Below are 20,441 nucleotides of genomic sequence, written 5' to 3'. Positions count from 1 at the left end.
CATCTTGGAATTCCACACCATCACTTCCCTCACCACAGCCTTCAGAATCAGTGTCATCACTTTCACACCTTCTTGCCTCAGTCTCGATATCATTGTTTTCTACACCAAAACTCTGAAAGCCTTCAGAAAGTTGGAACCACTGTCTGTGGTTGTGCAAACAACCTTGTCACGTATTTCATACTCTGAGTGGATATCATTCATAGCACTGGCCAGTACCTCAAAAGTATGAGAGCCCATTAATCTTTTGCAGGCAAGTGCAGCGGAATGTCTTTCAAGACTTTCAGGGTTGATCCAGTGAGCAGTTACACCAATGAATGACTTTCTACATGCAGTCCAACAATCTGTTGTGGTTGCAATCCATTCAACTTCACTCATGGCAGCAGTCACTTTCTGTTTCATGATCAGAGCAGCTTCAGCAATCTTGGAGCGTAAAGTAGGCCTTGTAATGACAGAAATGCCAGGCTGCAATGTACTAATCAGCGCTTTAAATGATGGCAGATCAACAGTGCTGAAAGGATGAAGTCCTTGAATGATGTACCTTAATATAGCTTTGTTCACAGTGACTGGAGACACATGTTTGACTGGAAAAACTGAGTCAACTTTCAGTTGCTTACTGCTGGAAGCATGGGTGGAGGTCCCGATCTTTCTCTTCTGTGCTGTCAATTTAGAGTAGTTTTTGAGGTGATTTGGTGCATTCTCTGTAAAAACAACAAATAAATATTTGTATTCAATATAAATGTAACAATTACACATGCACTCTCTGATTACAGCATTAATAAACTGACATTTGCATCCAATTTCACACTTTATAATGTTAAATACTTGTTGATTTTAGAAATACAGTAGCATTTAGTGACTATCAAACATTCATTTTATTTCTGATTATATTGACAAAAACACAGGACTGTAAGGCTGACATGACATGGTGAATTGATTTCATTACATTAGTTTTGACGGTAACACTTTACAATAAGCTTCGTTAGTTAACTACATTAGTTAACATGAACTAATAATGAACTGCACGTATACAGCATTTATTAATCTTTGTTCATGTTAATTTCAACATTTACTAATACTTTATTAAAATCTTGTTAACATTAGTTCATGCACTGTGAACTAACATGAACAAACAATGAACAGCTGTATTTCTATTAACTAACGTTAACAAAGATTAACAGATACAGTAACAAATGTATTGCTCATGGTTAGTTAATGTTAGTTAATACATTAACTAATTAACCTTATTGTAAAGTGTTACCGTTTTGACAATACAACATGATGTTTGGTAATTATTAAAAATAAAAATTTCTCGCTTGGTTTTCTTGTGTTGTGCATGAATTCAAACACAATGAGAGCACGGAACGATAATGATGATTCAAAGCAATACTGCTATAGGCGCCAAATTTCCCATGGACCTAACGGTACCATAGCAAATAATTTACAGACAATTACAAATGCATTTTAGCATTTTATTACCTGAGCCTTATATTGTCAATCGCATGCATTAGTGAAAATAGGCCTACTACACATATAAAAGGCGCACCGTCAAGGTCAAAACATGCACATAAAAAAACTATCAGTAAAACAAAATACTTAACGTACTTACCTCAATATGCTTCCTTAAGTTTGATGGCGAACTTTTGAAGGCCGATATTTCCTTATTAAGCGGGAGACAAAGGACACATTTCATCTTGAATTAATCCTTATTAATACCACTAAAAGAAAAGAATTCGCTAAGATACGGCCACGGGTGCTCTTGATCCTGTGGCTGATTTTGGACTGTGCTCGCAGCTGAATCACGTTCTTCCTCCATTTTCTTCCACTGATTGACTGTTATAATTTTTCTAATTTCCAGGTCAAGGTGCTGTGCATTGTGGTAATAGATGTGACATGACGTCACTTCCAAAGGACCAATGAACATGTCTGACCAATTTCATGTAATGTGAAAACGATTTTCATAGGCAGAATAAATAACATTTAAATTAATCTGGGCATCAGCGCAATTCAATTGGTTTGGTAATAGCAAGGGAAAATAGAATGAAGTGATCTCCAAAAAATAAGTAATTTTTGACTGTAAATAAAATTGTAAGGAGTAAAAAGTACTTTTTTTTCTAAAAAAATTTAATTAAGTAAAAGTAAAAGTATTGATTTTTATTCGTACTCAAGTAAAGTAAAAATCCCCAAAAATAATACTTAAGTACAGTATTCAAGTAAAATTACTCAAGTACTTTACACCTCTGGATCCAGCCGACCAGAGTGTTAAGTTGTTACACAGTGCATGCACTGCATTATTGCTAAACAAAAAATCCTGCATGATCTGGAGAGCTTTGATTACAATTCCATTGGACATCTTTTGTTTGTACTCATGTGGGAGATAGCCTCGGCTTGGGGAGGCCTTCATTCAGCAATGAATTGTTCATGGTAAATGATGATTATAATGGTACATGTAGCTGCTTCACACAGCCCGGCCTCCCACTGAGCCCAACAGGGGCTCCACAACTTCTCCTGGGTCCAATGTTTGGACAACCAGGACCAAATGTAGTATCACTCAACTTACCGGGACCACCGGGTCTACCACTCGGATGACACAGGAACTACTACCAGACGACTGATCAGACCAAAGAGCAGTGGCGGCTCCTGCAAAATCTCTCAGGGGGGGCAAATATCTGGATGATTGATAAGGATAAGGTCCACCCATGCAATGGATAAATTAACAGCTTAAGCATGTAAAGGCAACTTCACTTCTTTAATATTAATACAAAATAAAGTGACTCTTACAATACATCTTGTTTGTTTCTATACTCACTATTATTACAATCCACTCAGTTTCTTTTATTAAAGATTCCACTAGGTGGCGACAAGTAATTTTGTTGACTGAAAAGTGCTTACGTATGATGACGTAAGCACGTTAGTGCGAGCCCTCCCGGAAGCCATAGAGAATGCATTGCAGCGCCCGCCCTTCGAAAAAAAACATCTTTGAATGTAAGTCTATGGGACCACACGGGGCGATTCTCAGCCGGAGTGAAATCGCCCAAAAAGAGGCGGTACTCCACAGAACGTGACATGACGCTGATTGGACTATATCCAGAGGCACAGTAACGGCTAGCATAGCTCTGTGGTTGAATGAGATTGTTAATGTGATTGAAAAAGTCCCTTTCACACATTGGTGGTGCGTCGCCCAATCGCCCTAATGAAGAAACCGCCCCTGCCAAAGAGACTACCGCTGGCCCACCGGGACTGCTACTCAAATCGCTGGCACCACCAGAACCACAAGAACAAGCACTGAGACCACCAGGAGCATAGGATTCCCACTCAGACCACGAGGGCTACCAAATGATTGCATTATCACTCCATCGTGTACACGTAAATCAGATCCTCATCCATGGGTGCATGCACACACAAATGCTCAAGCTTGTGCATGATATATCTATATTTTAACATAATTACCCCAAAAATGTAATTCATATAGTAATGGTCCATAGGGGATTCGTCGGAGTCGAATTTGTTTAATTCAGTAATCATAGCTCGAGCAAACAGGTTTAAATAGTAATGCTTGACAATCAACCCCTTGCTGTAACCAGATTACTTAGTCAAGTACCTGAAAAAATATTATTCCTCCATTTAAAGTGTATTCAGATTACTGTTACTTGGTATATACAAATGATGATTATTGTGCTTTAATTTTTTGGGCATTGAAAGTGTTTTTCAAAAACAACAGGGGCCATGGTTTGATCAACAGAGTAGGTTAATGAAAGGGCAGCAGTAACCACCATATATGGGTCTGATTGTAGAAGCCAACAGCAAGGTTTTTGGCTATGTCATTCTAACATACGCGTGGCACTTGACCGTTCATCTTGCAAAGCTTGAGTCCACCAACGTGTTCGACACTTCGGGTCACAAAGATGCCATCACCAAACTGACAAACGGGTACGAAGGAAAGACTGCACCAAGGCCAGACAGGACACTAAAAACCTTCCAAACTATCATTAACGACAACACATTGCTGCCACTGTAACAAGATGTGTGGTTCCAGTATTGGCCTCATCAGCCAACTGCGTACCCACAAACCCTGACCATCATTGCTGTCCATGGACGATCATCATACTCGACTTCGAGGGATCCCAGCTGATGATGATGTGTTGATGTAATTTAAAAACAGGTAACAATGTAGCTGCATTGGCGAGTGAGGTTTTTGCATTTTTCCCATAAACGCACGTGCCTAGCATCACTGCTGAACATCCCAGCTCTGAAATAATAACATTATCTACGTTAACTTAACATTACGTGTTATTTAGAAGAAATACAACGTACAATAGCTTAAATGTAATAATGAATTCCAGATGTGGGATTACATTTCTTCTAAAGCCATGTTAAATCGGTCATCCGAGACAGAGGTTCCATTTGAAAGTGACTCTCTCAACACTTAGTTCACATACGGCGTGACTTTGGTTAGTTTTGCAGCACTGGGTATCGAGCATTGACGCTGACAGTGAAGCTCCACGGAGGCGTTAAAAGGGAAAATGTCAATGCTTGGTCACCAAAGCAGTTGCATTAGGGCCTGGATTTTGTAATGTCAAAATGCCTCGTTTATTGCCAGGGTGGATGGCTAATAGCAATTTCCTTTCGTCCTCGCAGTGTTGATGCTGCTTTATTGCCCGGCACAGGGATTATCGCTCGAGCGGGCATCGCTGTCGACAGCGGTAGGAGTGGAATTACTCAGCTGACGTTTTTGTTATTTCGCGATTGCTGAGATGAACAAACGGCCACACATAACTGACTGATAGTGATAAAGGCGCCTGATAGAGGAGTTGGGTGGAGTCAAACACAGTCCCTTGCAAATCAGCATCAAAATAGAGGACGCTTTTTGTAGATGTTTCCATGATGACATGCAGCATCATTTAGTTCTACCTTGCCACAAATGTAAAGGTGAATATAAGTAATGTTCTGAGCATAGGCATGGTTACGACCATGTCTATTGAAAGCAATGTAAATAATACATTTTAAATGTGTATCCCTGCTCATATCTGTGGAATTTCCACATTCCTATGGAGGGAATTGGGGTGGAGTGGTGACGCAGTGGCGGGCGCATTGCACTCTGAACCTGGCGATTTGAGTTGTATTCCAGACCACAGCTAACATCAGTGGTGAGTGACACCTGTGGTGAAGTATGGTAAAAAAAAGAAACCTTATGACCACTGCATCGTTGGCAAATTATATATGAACAAGTCCTGCCCCCCACACACCCCTTCCCTAACGTGTACTGACCACAGGACGACAGTCAAACAACCCCCATGACCTATATGATGTGAAAATGCCTTAATTCAGCAGTGGATTGACAACTGGTTGCAAATGAGTATTATTATTGTTATTGTGGGAGTAGTAGATTTCTCCCGAGAAGAACCACTCCTTGAATTTGCAGAGCAAGGTATTTATTTTATCGACCACGGACAAATTATGGGATCTGGATTATTAACCTTACAGGCGATCTCACCAAGCGTCACTCAAATGTTTATTGCGATGCACATGTCATTTTGCTCATCACAAACGAATTACCTTTGAGACGGAACCCTTCGCCCATTGGCAATTATATCAGCCAAGGCATCTTTGTAAAAAAAAAAATCTGCATCTAAAAAATTATAATTTACAGTACTTATACCACAGGATGAAGGCCTCCCCACGTCGTGCTGGTCGTGTAAGTTGTTGGGAAATACTTCACCGCATTTGGCAGTGTGTTTAGATGGACTGGTTCATGGTGGCAAGATGTTAACTGCCTCGCCTGGTATATAGGAGCTCTTGAATTCGATCCCGACCCTGACGATGTCTGTAGATTTGTAGTTTGCATGTTCTTCCTGTGGTCATTTGGATTTTTCTAGAGGTCCTCCGGGTTTCCCTCCACATTTAGAAACATGATAAGCCACTTGGCTGAGCTATCATTTGTGTTCAGATCGCTTCTGAAAAAGAGCTAAATAGCTAAATGGGCCTTACCTGGTAAAATTTAAATTAGTTTAGTTTAGTATATCACTCACTGCTGATGGATAGTCGTGGCTGGGAATCGAACTCATAGAGAAGTGCGCTCACCTCTCTGACATCTTTCCACCCCATCTAATTGTTTTTACACGTCGTATTGTACAATAATACTCAAGGTTTCTTTGAATAACGAGATCCCCTCAGAGTGAACTCGGAGAATCGTTCCCATCTGCATTGTTTTACCCTCGCACATTTTGTCTGCTCAGCCTCAATATCCTGCGGCTTTTGTTCGACCAAGCAATAGCTGGGCATTTGGAATTCATCGCCATCAGTGTTAATGAGCTTCCATGCAATGGGGAGCCCCTGTGAGGGAATAAATAGCCCATCTCTGCCCCAACATCGCTGCATCAAACATAACGCCCTCTCCTCCTATCCTAATCGTCGCTTGCGTTTCCTTGTACATTTACTTTCCTTATAAAACAAAACATTACGTAGGAAAAACGACCCGTGCATTGTGTCCCAAATGCGCTTCAATGAACAACAATCAAATCGTAAGAGGACTGCCGGTTGCCTTCTGGAGCCAATACCACTGACAGTGAGCCAACACAACTGAGATCCTCATTTAAAATCATGGATCCAGCTGTGCCTATGATGAAGGTTTGTTTTCATCACAAATGCACATAATTACTATTTGGCTATTGCCTTATTTTTTAGAGTGAGACAAAAACGTTTGCTTTTATTTCCTTTATATGCAGGGCCAAATAAAAATCACCATCTGGTGTTGAATAAGAAGCACAATCTTACCTATATAATTCACTTTTTGTCTGTCTGTCCGTCTGTCTGTCTGTCCGTCTGTCTGTCTGTCTGTCTGTCCATCTGCATACGCTCGCTTGTGGGGGATTTGGCTCTCGGACCGTCGGGTTCGCCGAGATTAAATTTTGCCGTTCGGCACGCCCCCGGCCCCGCGGTGAAAATAGGCATTTCCGATTTTTCGTCCCTAAACTTTAAATCGGACCGATTATCGATTTAGTGCGATTTCTCTTTATTTATTTATTTACTATTGCCGACCGGCACGTGACGAAGCACGCCATTGCGCATGCGCGAAGGCGGTTGCCCCTGGCAACGGGCGGTTGCCCCTGACAACGGGCGGTTGCCCCTGGCAACGGGCAGCAACGCCGACACTGCGGGGTGGACGCCATTTTTCATTCCCATTAAAAATATGCACACGCATTAACACGCGACGCTGAGGTAAATTAATAAAAGTTTCACGTCCTCTTCACTCCCCCCCCACCCCAATGTGTGCAATTACTATTATAGGGTCGGTAGATAATAAAATTATAGCGATTAGACAGTATTATTGTAGCGCGGGGGGGGGGGTAGCGGCCCCAGCACCCAGCCTCGGCCGGGTGGGCAATCTAGGCGAGGCCGGAGGCTCTGCACGGTACTAGGCCTCGACACCCCACACATGTCAGGCAAAGACTTTTAAACATAACATACCAATGAAAATACAACTGTGTAATTAAAAATTTAAACCCGACCGCGCCAAGAATCGATTCTCTCAATCGCGAAAAGGAATCGAAGGTTGTAGATTCATTTAGAATCGGCTTATTCCCGTTTAAAATAAGTTGGTTATAGAGTCGATATAAACTGCTACGAATGGGAAATATCCGGCGTTGACCGGGGCAAAAATATAATTAAAAACTCCTGAAAACTTTAAAACATAACATACCAATGAAAATAAAACTCTGTAATTAAAAATGTAGCCCAAGCGCGAAAAGAAGCGATTCTTTGCAATCGTTGCGAAGGAATCGAGGGTTGTAGATTACTTTAGAATCGCCATATTCCCTTTTTAACAAACTGCGTGCTTAACATTTCCAACAGACACACACATTCACACGTTTAGCTTTTACATTTAACATACAAAACGTCAGCATGTACTGCTGTCATCATAGGCAAAAATATATACACCCTCACCACTCTCCCTCACCACTCGCCCTCACTCACCCTCACCACTCACCATCACCAATCACCACTCACTATCACTCACCACTCACTATCACTCACCACTCACACTCACCATCATTCACCCTCACCATTCACTCACCCCACTACTCACTACTCACCCTCACCACCACTACTCACCCTCACCACTCTCTCACCACTCACCCTCACCACTCACCCTTCTCCCTCAAAACTCACGCTCACCCTCACCAATCATCCTCGCCCTTACCACCACCAGTCACCTCTCACCACTCACCACTGACCCTCACCACTCACCCTCACTACTCACTCTCACCACTCACTCTCACCACTCACCCTCACCACCACCACTCACCCCTCACCACTCACCACTCACCCTAACCACTCATTCTCACCACTCACCATCACCACTCACTATCACTCATCACTCACTATATACCAATGAAAATAAAACTCTGTAATTAAAAATGTAGCCCAAGCGCGAAAAGAAGCGATTCTTTGCAATCGTTGCGAAGGAATCGAGGGTTGTAGATTACTTTAGAATCGCCATATTCCCTTTTTAACAAACTGCGTGCTTAACATTTCCAACAGACACACACATTCACACGTTTAGCTTTTACATTTAACATACAAAACGTCAGCATGTACTGCTGTCATCATAGGCAAAAATATATACACCCTCACCACTCTCCCTCACCACTCGCCCTCACTCACCCTCACCACTCACCATCACCACTCACTATCACTCACCACTCACTATCACTCACCACTCACACTCACCATCATTCACCCTCACCATTCACTCACCCCACTACTCACTACTCACCCTCACCACCACTACTCACCCTCACCACTCTCTCACCACTCACCCTCACCACTCACCCTTCTCCCTCAAAACTCACGCTCACCCTCACCAATCATCCTCGCCCTTACCACCACCAGTCACCTCTCACCACTCACCACTGACCCTCACCACTCACCCTCACTACTCACTCTCACCACTCACTCTCACCACTCACCCTCACCACCACCACTCACCCCTCACCACTCACCACTCACCCTAACCACTCATTCTCACCACTCACCATCACCACTCACTATCACTCATCACTCACTATCACTCACCACTCACACTCACCATCACTCACCCTCACCACTCACTCACCCTCACTACTCACTACTCACCCTCACCACCACTACTCACCCTCACCACTCTCTCACCACTCACCCTCACCACTCACCCTTCTACCTCAACACTCACCCTCACCAATCATCCTTGCCCTCACCACAACCACTCACCTCTCACCACTCACCACTGATCCTCACCACTCACCCTCACCACTCACTCTCACCACTCACTCTCACCACTCACCCTCACCACCACTCACCCTCACCACTCACCATCACCACTCACCCTAACCACTCACTCTCACCACTCACCCTCACCTCTCACTCACCCTCAACACTCACCCTCACCTCTCACTACTCACCACTGACCCTCACCACTCACCCTCACCACTCACTCTGACCACTCACCCTCACCACTCACCCTCACCACTCACCCTAACCACTCACTCTCACCACTCACCCTCACCACTCACTCTCACCACTCACTCCTCACCACTCACGCTCACCCTCACCACTCACCCTCACTACTCACTAATCACCCTCACCACTCATCCTCAGCACTCACCCTCACCACCACTACTCACCCTCACCACTCTCCCTCACCCGCACCATTCACCCCTTTCTCTCACCACTCACGCTCACCACTCATCCTCACCAACCATCCTCACCCTCACCACCACCACTCTCCCTCACCACTCTCCCTCACCACTCACCCTCACCTTAACCACTCACCCTCACCACTCACCCTCACCTCTCACCACTCACCCTCACCACTCAACCTCTCCACTCACCCTCAGCACTCACCACTCACCTTCACCACTCACCCTCACCACTCACCACTCTCACCACTCACCACTCTCACCACTCACCCTCACCACTTACCCTCACCTTCACCAATCACCCTCACCAATCACCCTCATCACTCACCCCTCACCCTCACCACTCATCCTCACCACTCACCCTCACCACTCACACTCACCACTCACCCTAACCTTCACCACTCCCCCTCACCACTCACCACTCACTCTCACCCTCACCACTCACCCTCTCTACTCACCCTCACCACTCACCACTCACCTTCTCCACTCACCCTCACCACTCACCACTCACCCTGACCACTCACCCTCACCACTCACCACACACCCTCACCACTCACTCTCACCACTCACCGCTCTCCCTCACCACTCACCCTCACCGCTCACCACTCACCCTCAACACTCACCATCACTGTGGTGGTGGTACCTGCTATCGTGACAAAAGTACAAGCTGACGTTTTGTATGTGTAATGTCAAAAGCTAAATTAGTGAATGTGTGTGTCTGTAAGAAATGTTAAGCATACTTGGCGACACGTAAGCAAGTTTTTTTTAAAACGGGAATAGGGTGAGTGGTGGTGGTGAGGGTGAGTGTTGAGGGTGAGTGGTGAGTGGTTAGGGTGAGTAGTGAGGGTGCGTAGTGAGGGTGAGTGGTGAGCGTGAGTGGTGAGCGTGACTGGTGAGTGGTGAGGGTGAGTGGTGAGGGTGAGTGGTGAGGGAGAGTGGTGAGGGTGAGTGTGGTGAGTGGTGAGGGTGAGTAGTGAGTGGTGAGCGTGAGTGGTGGGGGTAAGTGGTGAGGGTGAGTGGTGATTGGTGAGGGTGTGATTGGTGAGGATGAGTGGTGAGTAGTGAGGGTGAGGGTGAGTGGTGAGGGTGAGTGGTGAGGGTGAGTGGCGGTTGTGAGTGGTGATTAGTGAGGGGTGAGTGGTGAGGGTGAGCATGAGTGGTGAGTGGTGAGCGGTGAGAGTGAGCAGTGAGGGTGAGTGGTGATTGGTGAGGGTGTGATTGATGAGGATGAGTGGTGAGGGTGAGTGGTTGTTGTGAGGGTGAGTGGTGAGAGTGAGTGGTGAGGGTGAGTGGTAATGGTGAGTGTTGAGCGTGAGTGGTGAGGGTGAGTGGTGAGCGTGAGTGGTGAGGGTGAGTGGTGATTGGTGAGGGTGTGATTGGTAAAGATGAGTCGTGAGTAGTGAGGGTGAATGGTGAGGGTGAGTGGCGGTTGTGAGTGGCGGTTGAGAGTGGTGATTAGTGAGTGGTCAGGGTGAGTGGTGAGGGTGAGTGGTGAGCGTAAATGGTGAGTGGTGAGGGTGAGCGGTGAGGGTGAGCGGTGAGCGTGAGTGGTGTATACTTGGCGACACGTAAGCAAGTTTTTTTTAAAAATGGGAATAGGGTGAGTGGTGGTGGTGAGGGTGAGTGTTGAGGGTGAATGGTTAGGGTGAGTAGTGAGGGTGAGTAGTGAGGGTGAGTGGTGAGCGTGAGTGGTGAGTTGGTGAGCGTGACTGGTGAGTGGTGAGGGTGAGGGTAAGTGGTGAGCGTGAGTGGTGAGTTGGTGAGTGTGAATTGTGAGTGGTGAGGGTGAGTGGTGAGAGTGAGTGGTGAGGGTGAGTGGTGAGGGTGAGTGGCGGTTGTGAGTGGTGATTAGTGAGTGGTGAGGGTGAGTGGTAATGGTGAGTGGTGAGCGTGAGTGGTGAGTGGTGAGGGTGAGTAGTGAGCGTGAGTGGTGAGGGTGAGTGGTGAGGGTGAGTGCTGAGCGGTGAGGGTGAGCAGTGAGGGTGAGCAGTGAGGGTGAGTGGTGATTGGTGAGGGTGTGATTGGTGAGGATGAGTGGTGAGCGGTGAGGGTGAGTGGTTGTTGTGAGGGTGAGTGGTGAGGGTGAGTGGTGAGGGTGAGTGGTTAGGCTGAGTGGTGAGGGTGAGTGGCGGTTGTGAGTGGTGATTAGTGAGTGGTGAGGGTGAGTGGTGAGGGTGAGTGGTGAGTGATGAGTGGTGAGGGTGAGTGGTGAGGGTGAGTGGTGAGAGTGAGTGGTGAGGTTGAGTGGTGAGGGTTAGTGGAGAGTGGTGAGTGGTGATTGGTCAGTGGTGATTGGTGAGGATGAGTGGTGAGTAGTGAGGGTGAGTGGTGGTTGTGATGGTGAGTGGTGAGTGGTGAGGGTGAAGGGTGAGGGTGAGTGGTGAGGGTGAGTGGTGAGGGAGATTGGTGAGTGGTGAGTTGTGAGGGTGAATGGTGAGGGTGAGTGGTGAGTAGTGAGTGTGAGTGGTGAGGGTGAGCTGTGAGTGGTGAGCTGTGAGTGGTGAGGGTGAGTGGTGAGTACAGTCAATATGCACTGCTGTAATCATAGTAGGCACCACCACCACCACAGTATGTACTGCTTTCATCAGAGCAGGTACCACCACCACAGTATGTACTGATGTCATCATCGCAGGTACCACCACACTTGGTATGTACTGCTGTCATCATAGCAGGTTCCACCACCACAAAATGTACTCGTCTCATCATAGCAGATACCACCACAATATTCACTGCTGTAATCATAGGTACCACCACAGCAGTATACACTGCTGTAATCATAGTATGTACCACCACAGCAATATGCACTGCTGCAATCATAGTATGTACCACCACAGTCAGTATGCACTGCTGTAATCATAGAATCTACCACCACAGTCAGTATGCACTGCTGTAATCATAGCAGGTATCACAGCAGTATGCACTGTTGTAATCATAGCAGGTACCATCACAATATGCTCTGCTGTAATCATAGCAGGTTCCACCACAATATGCACTGCTGTAATCATAGCAGGTTCCACCACAATATGCACTGCTGTAATCATAGCAGGTACCAACACAGTATGCACTGCTGTAATAATAGCAGGTACCACCAGTCAGTATGCACAGCTGTAATCATAGCAGGTACCACCACAATATGCACCGCTGTAATCATAGCAGGTACCACCATAATATGCACTACTGTAATCATAGCAGGTACCACCACAATATGCACTACTGTAATCATAGCAGGTACCACCACAATATGCACTGCTGTAATCATAGCAGGTACCAACACAGTATGTACTGCTGTAATAATAGCAGGTACCACCAGTCAGTATGCACTGCTGTAGTGATAGCAGGTACCACCTCAGTCGGTATACACTGCTGTATTGATAGTAGATACTGCTATCGAGTTGGTAGATACTGCTATATAGAGTTAGTAGATACCAAAACAGTCAGCATATACCACTACATTCAGTCAATACTGCTACAGTCAGTATATACTACTATACAGTCAGTACATACTACCACGGTGAGTAGCTACTAGAGTCAGTAGATACTATTATAGAGTGAGTAGATACTGCTATAGAGTTAGTAGTTACTACTATAGTCAGTGGATAGTACTATAGAGTCAGCAGATACTATACAGTTAGTCGTTACGACTATATAGTCGGTAGATACTACTGTAGGCACAGTAAATACTACTATGGTCAGTAGTTACTACAGTCGCTAAATATTACTACACAGTCGGAAGCTACTACTGGCTCAGTAGATACTACGGTACAGTCAGTAGATACTACTACAGAGTCAATAGATACTACTTCCTCTATTGTATATGTATTATGAGAATATATCCGGCTCACTGACGTATCACAACTTGTCATGGTGATTGGCTCTGCCGGTCTGGGGGGAAAGCCTGGGGGCATGGCCCTGACGTGATGGAAGGGTGACAGCTATGGAGATTGGTTCTGCTGGCTTTGGCCTCAGCCAATGGGGAGATGAGTCTGGGGCGTGGTCCCGGGAGCTGACAAGGGAGCCTGGAAGATTCGATGCAAGCTAACGAGGATTGGCTGAAGCAGACCACGTGACCCGGGTATTAAATAGGGGTAGAGAGGAACGACACGTGGTCAGAATGGGAAACAACGGAGGAGGGGGCCACGCGGGAGCGGGGCTCTGAGTTGCCACGTGGCAGTGCGTCTCTCTCGGTCTATCTGTCCCTTCACGTTGCCTATCGGCAGCGTGAAGTAGCTGTAACCTAAAGTGAATAAAAGACGGATTCCAGAAGTCGTCTCAAAGAGCTTTATTACATTGGTGTCAGAAGTATCTCTTGAGACCGTTTGGACGATCCTTTAAGATGCCCAAGCACCTCAAGAAGAAGAACCCACCGGTTCTTCTTCTGAGGCGGATGCTGCGGGTCCTCTGCCTCCGGCTGCTGCTCTCCCCGACGCCGCTCATCGCCGACAGGCTTGAGAAGCGACGTCCTCGACTGCGGACGAGGGATGGCGGCGACTGGCGGAGCAGATCGAGTCGCTCCGCGCGATTTTGCTGAATCTGGTGACGGCGATCGCATCCTCAGCGGCCCTTGGTCGGCCACGTGGGGTTCAGCCGAGTGCCGATGACCAGGATTTCCAGCGGAAATCGACGTCCGCCATTGTTCCTGCCACGCAGGGAGAGGCCTCCATCTTGGGCGGGGCTGCTGAGATGAAGCTGCTGGACGCCATCTTGGGAGGGGCTGCTACCACGCGGCCGCCGAACGCTATCTTGGGCGGGGCTGCTGCGATGAAGCCGCCGGACGCCATCTTGGGAGGGGCTGCTACCACGCGGCCGCCGGACGCCATCTTGGGCGGGGCTGCTGCGATGAAGCCGCCGGACGCCATCTTGGGTGGGGTTGCTGTCACGCGGCCGCCAGACGCCATCTTGACTGAGCTGCGAAATACGCGGGAAGCGAGAATGGAGACGCTCGAGGCGTCGAACATTCACCGCGGACATCGCCTTCCTGAAATCAAGGAATTTGTTGCTGGGGGCGATTGGAGTGCGTTAACGTGGCGGTTCGAGTCAGCCTTTCAATCCGTACGATGGACGGAGGCACTGGAGGCGCTGCCCACGCTGCTAGATGATGTCTCCCTGGCGGTCTTTCGATCCATCCTGGCGACCAAGAAGAAGACGCTTTGTGACGCTTTCACGGAAATGGCGGAGTTTTACGAACCGCCGACGGCGGCTACCAGGAAATTTATGTCACGTCGTCGAGGACCAGAGGAATCGCCCTTGGCCTACCGAGGGGCGCTGTTGGCGCTGGCCATGGCTGCCTACCCCGACTTGTCAGCTGATCTCCAGGATCCTCTCATCCTTTCCAGGATGATTGAGCTGGCCCAGGAACTAAACATCTCGTTGCCGGTATGTGGCCATGAACCGCTTACGTCGCGATGGGTGGCGTGCTGCTTGGACGCCAAGTTCAACCTGAAACGCTGGGATCGGATGGCGGCATGGACAAAGAATCCAGAAATAGACGGTCCACCGTTGGGGTGGTCTCCACGTCGGGTCGTCCACGGCTCCGATGACTCCGGCGAGGATGAGGTGATGGCTGCTGTTTCTCGCTGGGTCCCGAAACGCCGGTTGCGCGACCAGCGTGATGGGGCTGGTCGACCACGTGCAGGGCCCGGGACGAGCGACCGCCGGGCGACGACGGCCACGTGTTTTAGGTGTGGCCGACGAGGCCATTTCGCCCGGGATTGCCGCTGCCGACCTCAGCCTTCTCAGCTCCCGTCGGGCCAGCTTCCATCTCCTCCACCGGACGCGGATCCACGACACCCTCGGGCAAGTTGGCACACATCAGAAACCCGGCAGGTCTTGTCACATCACCCATCCACTCACACAAATGTTTGCGCTCCGGACGGTAATTGTGGTGCACCTGTGTCGATGCCGCACTCTGCGACACAATGAAAAAAATTGGTCCATAGGGTGATAGCAGCCGCGTCGGGCTCATCGACGGTACGGGGTACCATCGAGGGGATCGAGGTTCATATTTTGGTGGACACAGGCGCGTCTGCCACCATCATTTCAGATGTAATTTTTCATCTCCTGTCCATTCCCACATCACGGATCCGACCGGTTAATGACGCGTGTGTTGCTGCTAATGGGGGTAGCATGGGTATTTTCGGACAAGTTGATGTGCGCATTGCTATCGGGAATATTACCGCGGAGGGACCAGTGTTGATTTCTCACTCACTGGCCGTCCCATGCCTATTAGGCACCGATTTGTTGCGCCACATGCCAGTTAAGATACTTGTCGACCAATGTTGCTTAGAAATGCCAGGGGGCCATAGGATGTCGTTCCTGCCTTCCCTGCTGGGCCGTTCGCCCCTGGGTAACGCAGTTAACGCAATTGTTGCTGCCACGGTAGAGGTGCCGTCGGGCTCGCAAATGCTTATTCCGCTGCGTTACCGAAAGCCTTTGGATGCTGCGGACGGTGCGACGGGTGTGCTGTTATCCCCGTCGAATTCGGTGGCTAAATCTTTTTCCCTGGTAGCGGCTCAAACTATCGTTCAGCCGGGTCAGGCCCCATTCATACAAGTGTTGAATGGGGGCCCGAACCGGGTCTTCGTTCCGGCTGGATCGGTATTGGCTCACGCCACTACCGATTTCACCAGCTTTGAGGGTAAACCACCCACTAAAATAGCCGCTGATGGACCTCGATACGATTGCTCACAGGATCGATGGATCACGGATTTGTCCGGGGAAAATACATCCTTGTCGACCACGCAAAGGAGCGCTTTGCATTCATTATTGTTAGAGTACGCTGACGTTTTCAGTAAAAACGATTTGGATCTCGGCCATACCTCACTCTTGTCGCACCATATTGACACCAGTGCGGCGGGACCGATTTGTATGCACCCGCATCATATGAGCCCTGCTGAAAGGGAACACGTGTGCGGTGCGGTGGACGATATTTTGGCGGCTGATATTATTTTGCCGTCCAACAGTCCTTGGGGCACGCCGGTGGTGCTGGTTAAGAAAAAAGATGGTGGGACGAGGTTTTGTGTAGATTTCCGCCGATTGAATAAGATATCCGTGGCAGACGCATACCCCTTGCCACGGATGGATGACTCATTGGACGCTTTGTCAGGGGCAAATTTTTTCTCCACCCTCGACCTGTCGTCTGGGTTTTGGCAGCTTCTCCTCGATGACGCGTCAAAACCAAAAACGGCGTTCCGCATGCCACAAGGCCTCTTTGAGTTTAACCGTTTACCTATGGGCTTGAATGCGGCACCGGTGACGTTCCAACGCCTGATGGAACTGGTGCTGGCGGGGCTGCAGTGGGAAACATGCCTCATATATTTGGACGATATCATCGTATTCAGCCGCACGTTCAAGGAACACCTCCAACGCCTGGAGACTGTCTTTCAGAGGATGCGCTCGGCTGACCTAAAATGTAAACCAAAGAAATGCCACCTTTTGCAACGGTCCGTCCGATACTTGGGTCACATCGTCAGTTCGGACGGTGTGTCCACGGACCCTCATAAAACGGAGTGTGTCCGCGAGTGGCCCACGCCCACTTCAGTGGGCGACGTACAGCGGTTTATTGGGTTTGCATCCTACTATCGCCGTTTTGTTAAGAACTTCGCGACACTGGCTAAGCCACTGCATGTTTTGACGGGGAAAAATCAGAGATTTAAATGGGGTCCGGAGGAGGAATGCTCTTTTCAATCTCTTCGGGATCACCTTGCCACGGCGCCTACGCTTGACTACCCAGACTTTTCCCAGCCGTTCATCCTTGACACGGATGCTAGCGATATCGGCATAGGAGCCGTTTTGTCGCAACGGAAAGACGGAGTCGAGCGAGTGGTGGCATACGGCAGCAGGGTTCTGTCCCCTGCTGAAACGCGATATTGCGTGACGCGACAGGAACTGTTAGCGAGCGTACATTTTGTTCGCCAGTACCGGCCGTACCTGTATGGAAGGAAATTCCTCGTGCGCACTGACCACGCGGCCTTGCAATATTCGTTGAAATTGGACCAACCATCGGGGCAATTGGCTCGGTGGTTGGAATCGTTACAGGAATTTTCTTTCGATATCACGTACCGCAAGGGTACTCGCCATGCCAACGCAGACGCTCTCTCCAAGTTGCCACCCACTCCTCCCTGCGCCTGTCTGATGGGTACGCACCGCTGTGCAGCGCTGCCTACCTCGCCCTGTCCAGTTATGGGGGCAATGTCGAACGATGAAGGCCAGGATGTACCCGTTGGCGCCGACGATACACTGCGTTTGCCGCACTCGGTGTGGCTACGGGAGCAAGAGGCCGATGCCTCTCTGGCTCCGCTGCGGAAACTGATCGGGAAACCGAGAGCTCATTTGGCAGGATGAAAATGGCAGATGTTCCGGGGCCAGGCGGCACTATTGATGTGTACTGATGGATTGTTTGACCGTTCACGCCTGGTCGTGCCGACATCCCTTCGCCACGACCTGCTCCGCGCTCTGCTCGCTGACAAATTGATGCACCTCAGTGTGCAGAAAACGTTGGCCGCGATGCAGCAGGATTTTTTTTGGCCCGGCATGACGGCGGATGTCACTGACTTTGTCCGGTCATGCCATGATTGTGCGAAGAGGAAACTGCCTCGGCAACATTATGTTCCGCCACTACATTCGATTGAGGTATCTCGTATCAATGAACTAGTTGCTCTGGACATCCTGTTCCCTCCAACGGTTAGGGGAAACAAATACCTTTTGGTCGGGGTCGAATATTTTTCTCGATGGCCTATGGCCTGGCTTCTGCCTGACCAAACGGCCGCGTCCATCACCGAGGCTTTCTTGAATGGTTACGTCATGGATAAAGGAGCACCCGAAGGGCTGCTCACGGATCAGGGACATAACTTCTCCTCCAAATTGCTTAAGGATGTGTAATAAAGGACTCCTTCACACGTTGTCGCTCTCCGTTGGTCCTTTATTGGGTTCTTTTCCTTTCACCCGCTGGTCCTCGCTCCGACCCTCGCCGTGCGCCCAGTGCATGCTCCATGTGGCTCTCTCTCTCTCTCTCTCTGTCGCCGTACGCCCCACGCACGCTCCATGTGGCTCTCGCCATGCCGTCACCTCCGGCCCCTCCGTGTGCTCTTCCTCACCCGCTCGGGCCACACCGCCCTTCGGGTCCCCCACACCCGCTCCGGCTCTCTCTCTCCCGTGCACTCCCGCACGCTCCGCTACCCGCGCACACTCCACCCCAGTACGCCTATCGGCCCCAACCACGTGGCAATGGCGCCACTTCTCCCTTCACCGCCAGCGTGGCTCCCCTCTGTCGTTCACTCTCTTCTCCCCCTGCTCCTCCTCCGTCTCTCCCTAATATCCCCTCTCTCACGTGACCAAAACTCCACCTTCTCCTCCTGCCCCTGTCTCTGCCCCCACTCCCCCCGACGACCAGGCTCCGCCTCTCCAATACACCGGCCCGTGTGAGTGGTGCGGAGGCAGCGCCCACCCTGTCCTTGCCCGCATTACACTACCCCCCCCCTGATGAAAAAGCCAGCCGACCTCGGCTGCAACAGAATAACAATAATGCGAGCAACACATGACACACCGGCATAAGAAGACAACGGAGAGAAAACAATAACAATTAACGAAAGGGAAGGGATTTCGAACGCGTGCGAGTCGCCGGGCCGTCCTGCACGGGGGTGCCCCCCCGTGTGGACCGTGGCCGTGACGGGGTTTTACGAGCGGCGGGACTGGAACCACCCGCCGCTGTTGGAGGCCCGTCACTCCCAGCGTCCCGTTCCCCAAAGAGGCCCGTCATCGAGCCCTCCCGCAACTGCGCCCGAGGTGGGGTTGTAGGGGCAGCGGGGTCAAGTGTCCCCGTCGCCGTGGTAGGCCCACCCGGAGCAGGAATCAGCTTTGTCCAGCAGGATCACAGCCGGTCCGTCTACAGTAGGCACGACAGGCGCGATTGCAGGTTGAACAGGCAAGGTCAGTGGTGCGTCGGTCGCGACAGACACCGGCAAACAACATTAGGAGATGACGCATCCGTCCGCGGGGCCACATAGGGTTTCAATCGGGACGTATGCACGTACCAAACCCGCGATCCGACCAAACACGCGCGGACTGCGAACTAGGAACCTCAATAAGCACCACCGGCCCCTGCCACGGCCTATGCAACTTAGGGGAGGTCCCCACCGGTACCTGCGGGCAGTGTAGCCATGCCATGTCCCCCACCCGCCAGGGGGACTCACCATGCGAGCGTCGTGCACAACGTTCATTCCGGGCCTGGGTCTTGGCAGTAGCCAATCGGACCCCCTCCCGCGCCTCCGCCACGTGACGAACGGTGTCATGAATATAATCAGGGAGAGGCTTAACAGGACCCTTCACCCCTGAGCCCAGCTGCACGTCCACCGGCGGCACGTTCTCGCGGCCGTACATCAAAAAGAAAGGCGAGTACCCCGTCGACGCATGTGGCATCATCCGGTACGCGGAGAGTACCCCAGGGATATGCAAATCCCAATCAGCCTGCTTTTCGCTAACCGTATGACAGAGCATCGCCGATAGGGTCCGATTAAGACGTTCAAACATCCCATTTGTCTGCGGATGGTAGGGAGATGTCCGTACCTTCTTGGTCCCCAGTGCAGCGCACACCTAAGCCAATAATTTAGAAGAAAAATTTCGCCCCTGGTCCGTAAGCAACCTTTCCGGTGCCCCTTTGTCCATTACATACCCGAACAGGAATGCCTCCGTGATCGACGCCGCTGACTGATCGGCCAAGGGCCAGGCCATCGGCCAGCTGGAAAGATATTCCACTCCAACCAATAAAAATTT

The 20,441-nt window shown here is 49.6% G+C and overlaps 1 long non-coding RNA gene across 2 annotated transcripts in view; it reads right to left on the bottom strand.

Annotated features, from left to right (window-relative positions):
* Positions 1 to 554: 554 nt before the first annotated feature.
* Positions 555 to 20,441, bottom strand: part of LOC144933943 (uncharacterized) — a 64,648-nt gene continuing 44,761 nt past the window's right edge. For both annotated transcript variants that reach the window (XR_013637107.1, XR_013637108.1), the window contains exons 2-3: positions 1,607 to 1,657; positions 555 to 698 (exon numbers count right to left, since the gene is read on the bottom strand). This is a non-coding gene — a long non-coding RNA (uncharacterized LOC144933943). The remainder of the gene's footprint in view (positions 699 to 1,606; positions 1,658 to 20,441) is intronic.

The sequence above is a fragment of the Lampetra fluviatilis genome, chromosome 1 (assembly GCF_964198595.1).
Source record: "Lampetra fluviatilis chromosome 1, kcLamFluv1.1, whole genome shotgun sequence".
Taxonomy (NCBI): Eukaryota; Metazoa; Chordata; class Hyperoartia; order Petromyzontiformes; family Petromyzontidae; genus Lampetra; species Lampetra fluviatilis.
Note: the sequence above shows the minus strand (reverse complement) of the source record. Positions and strands in the feature narration are given on the sequence as shown.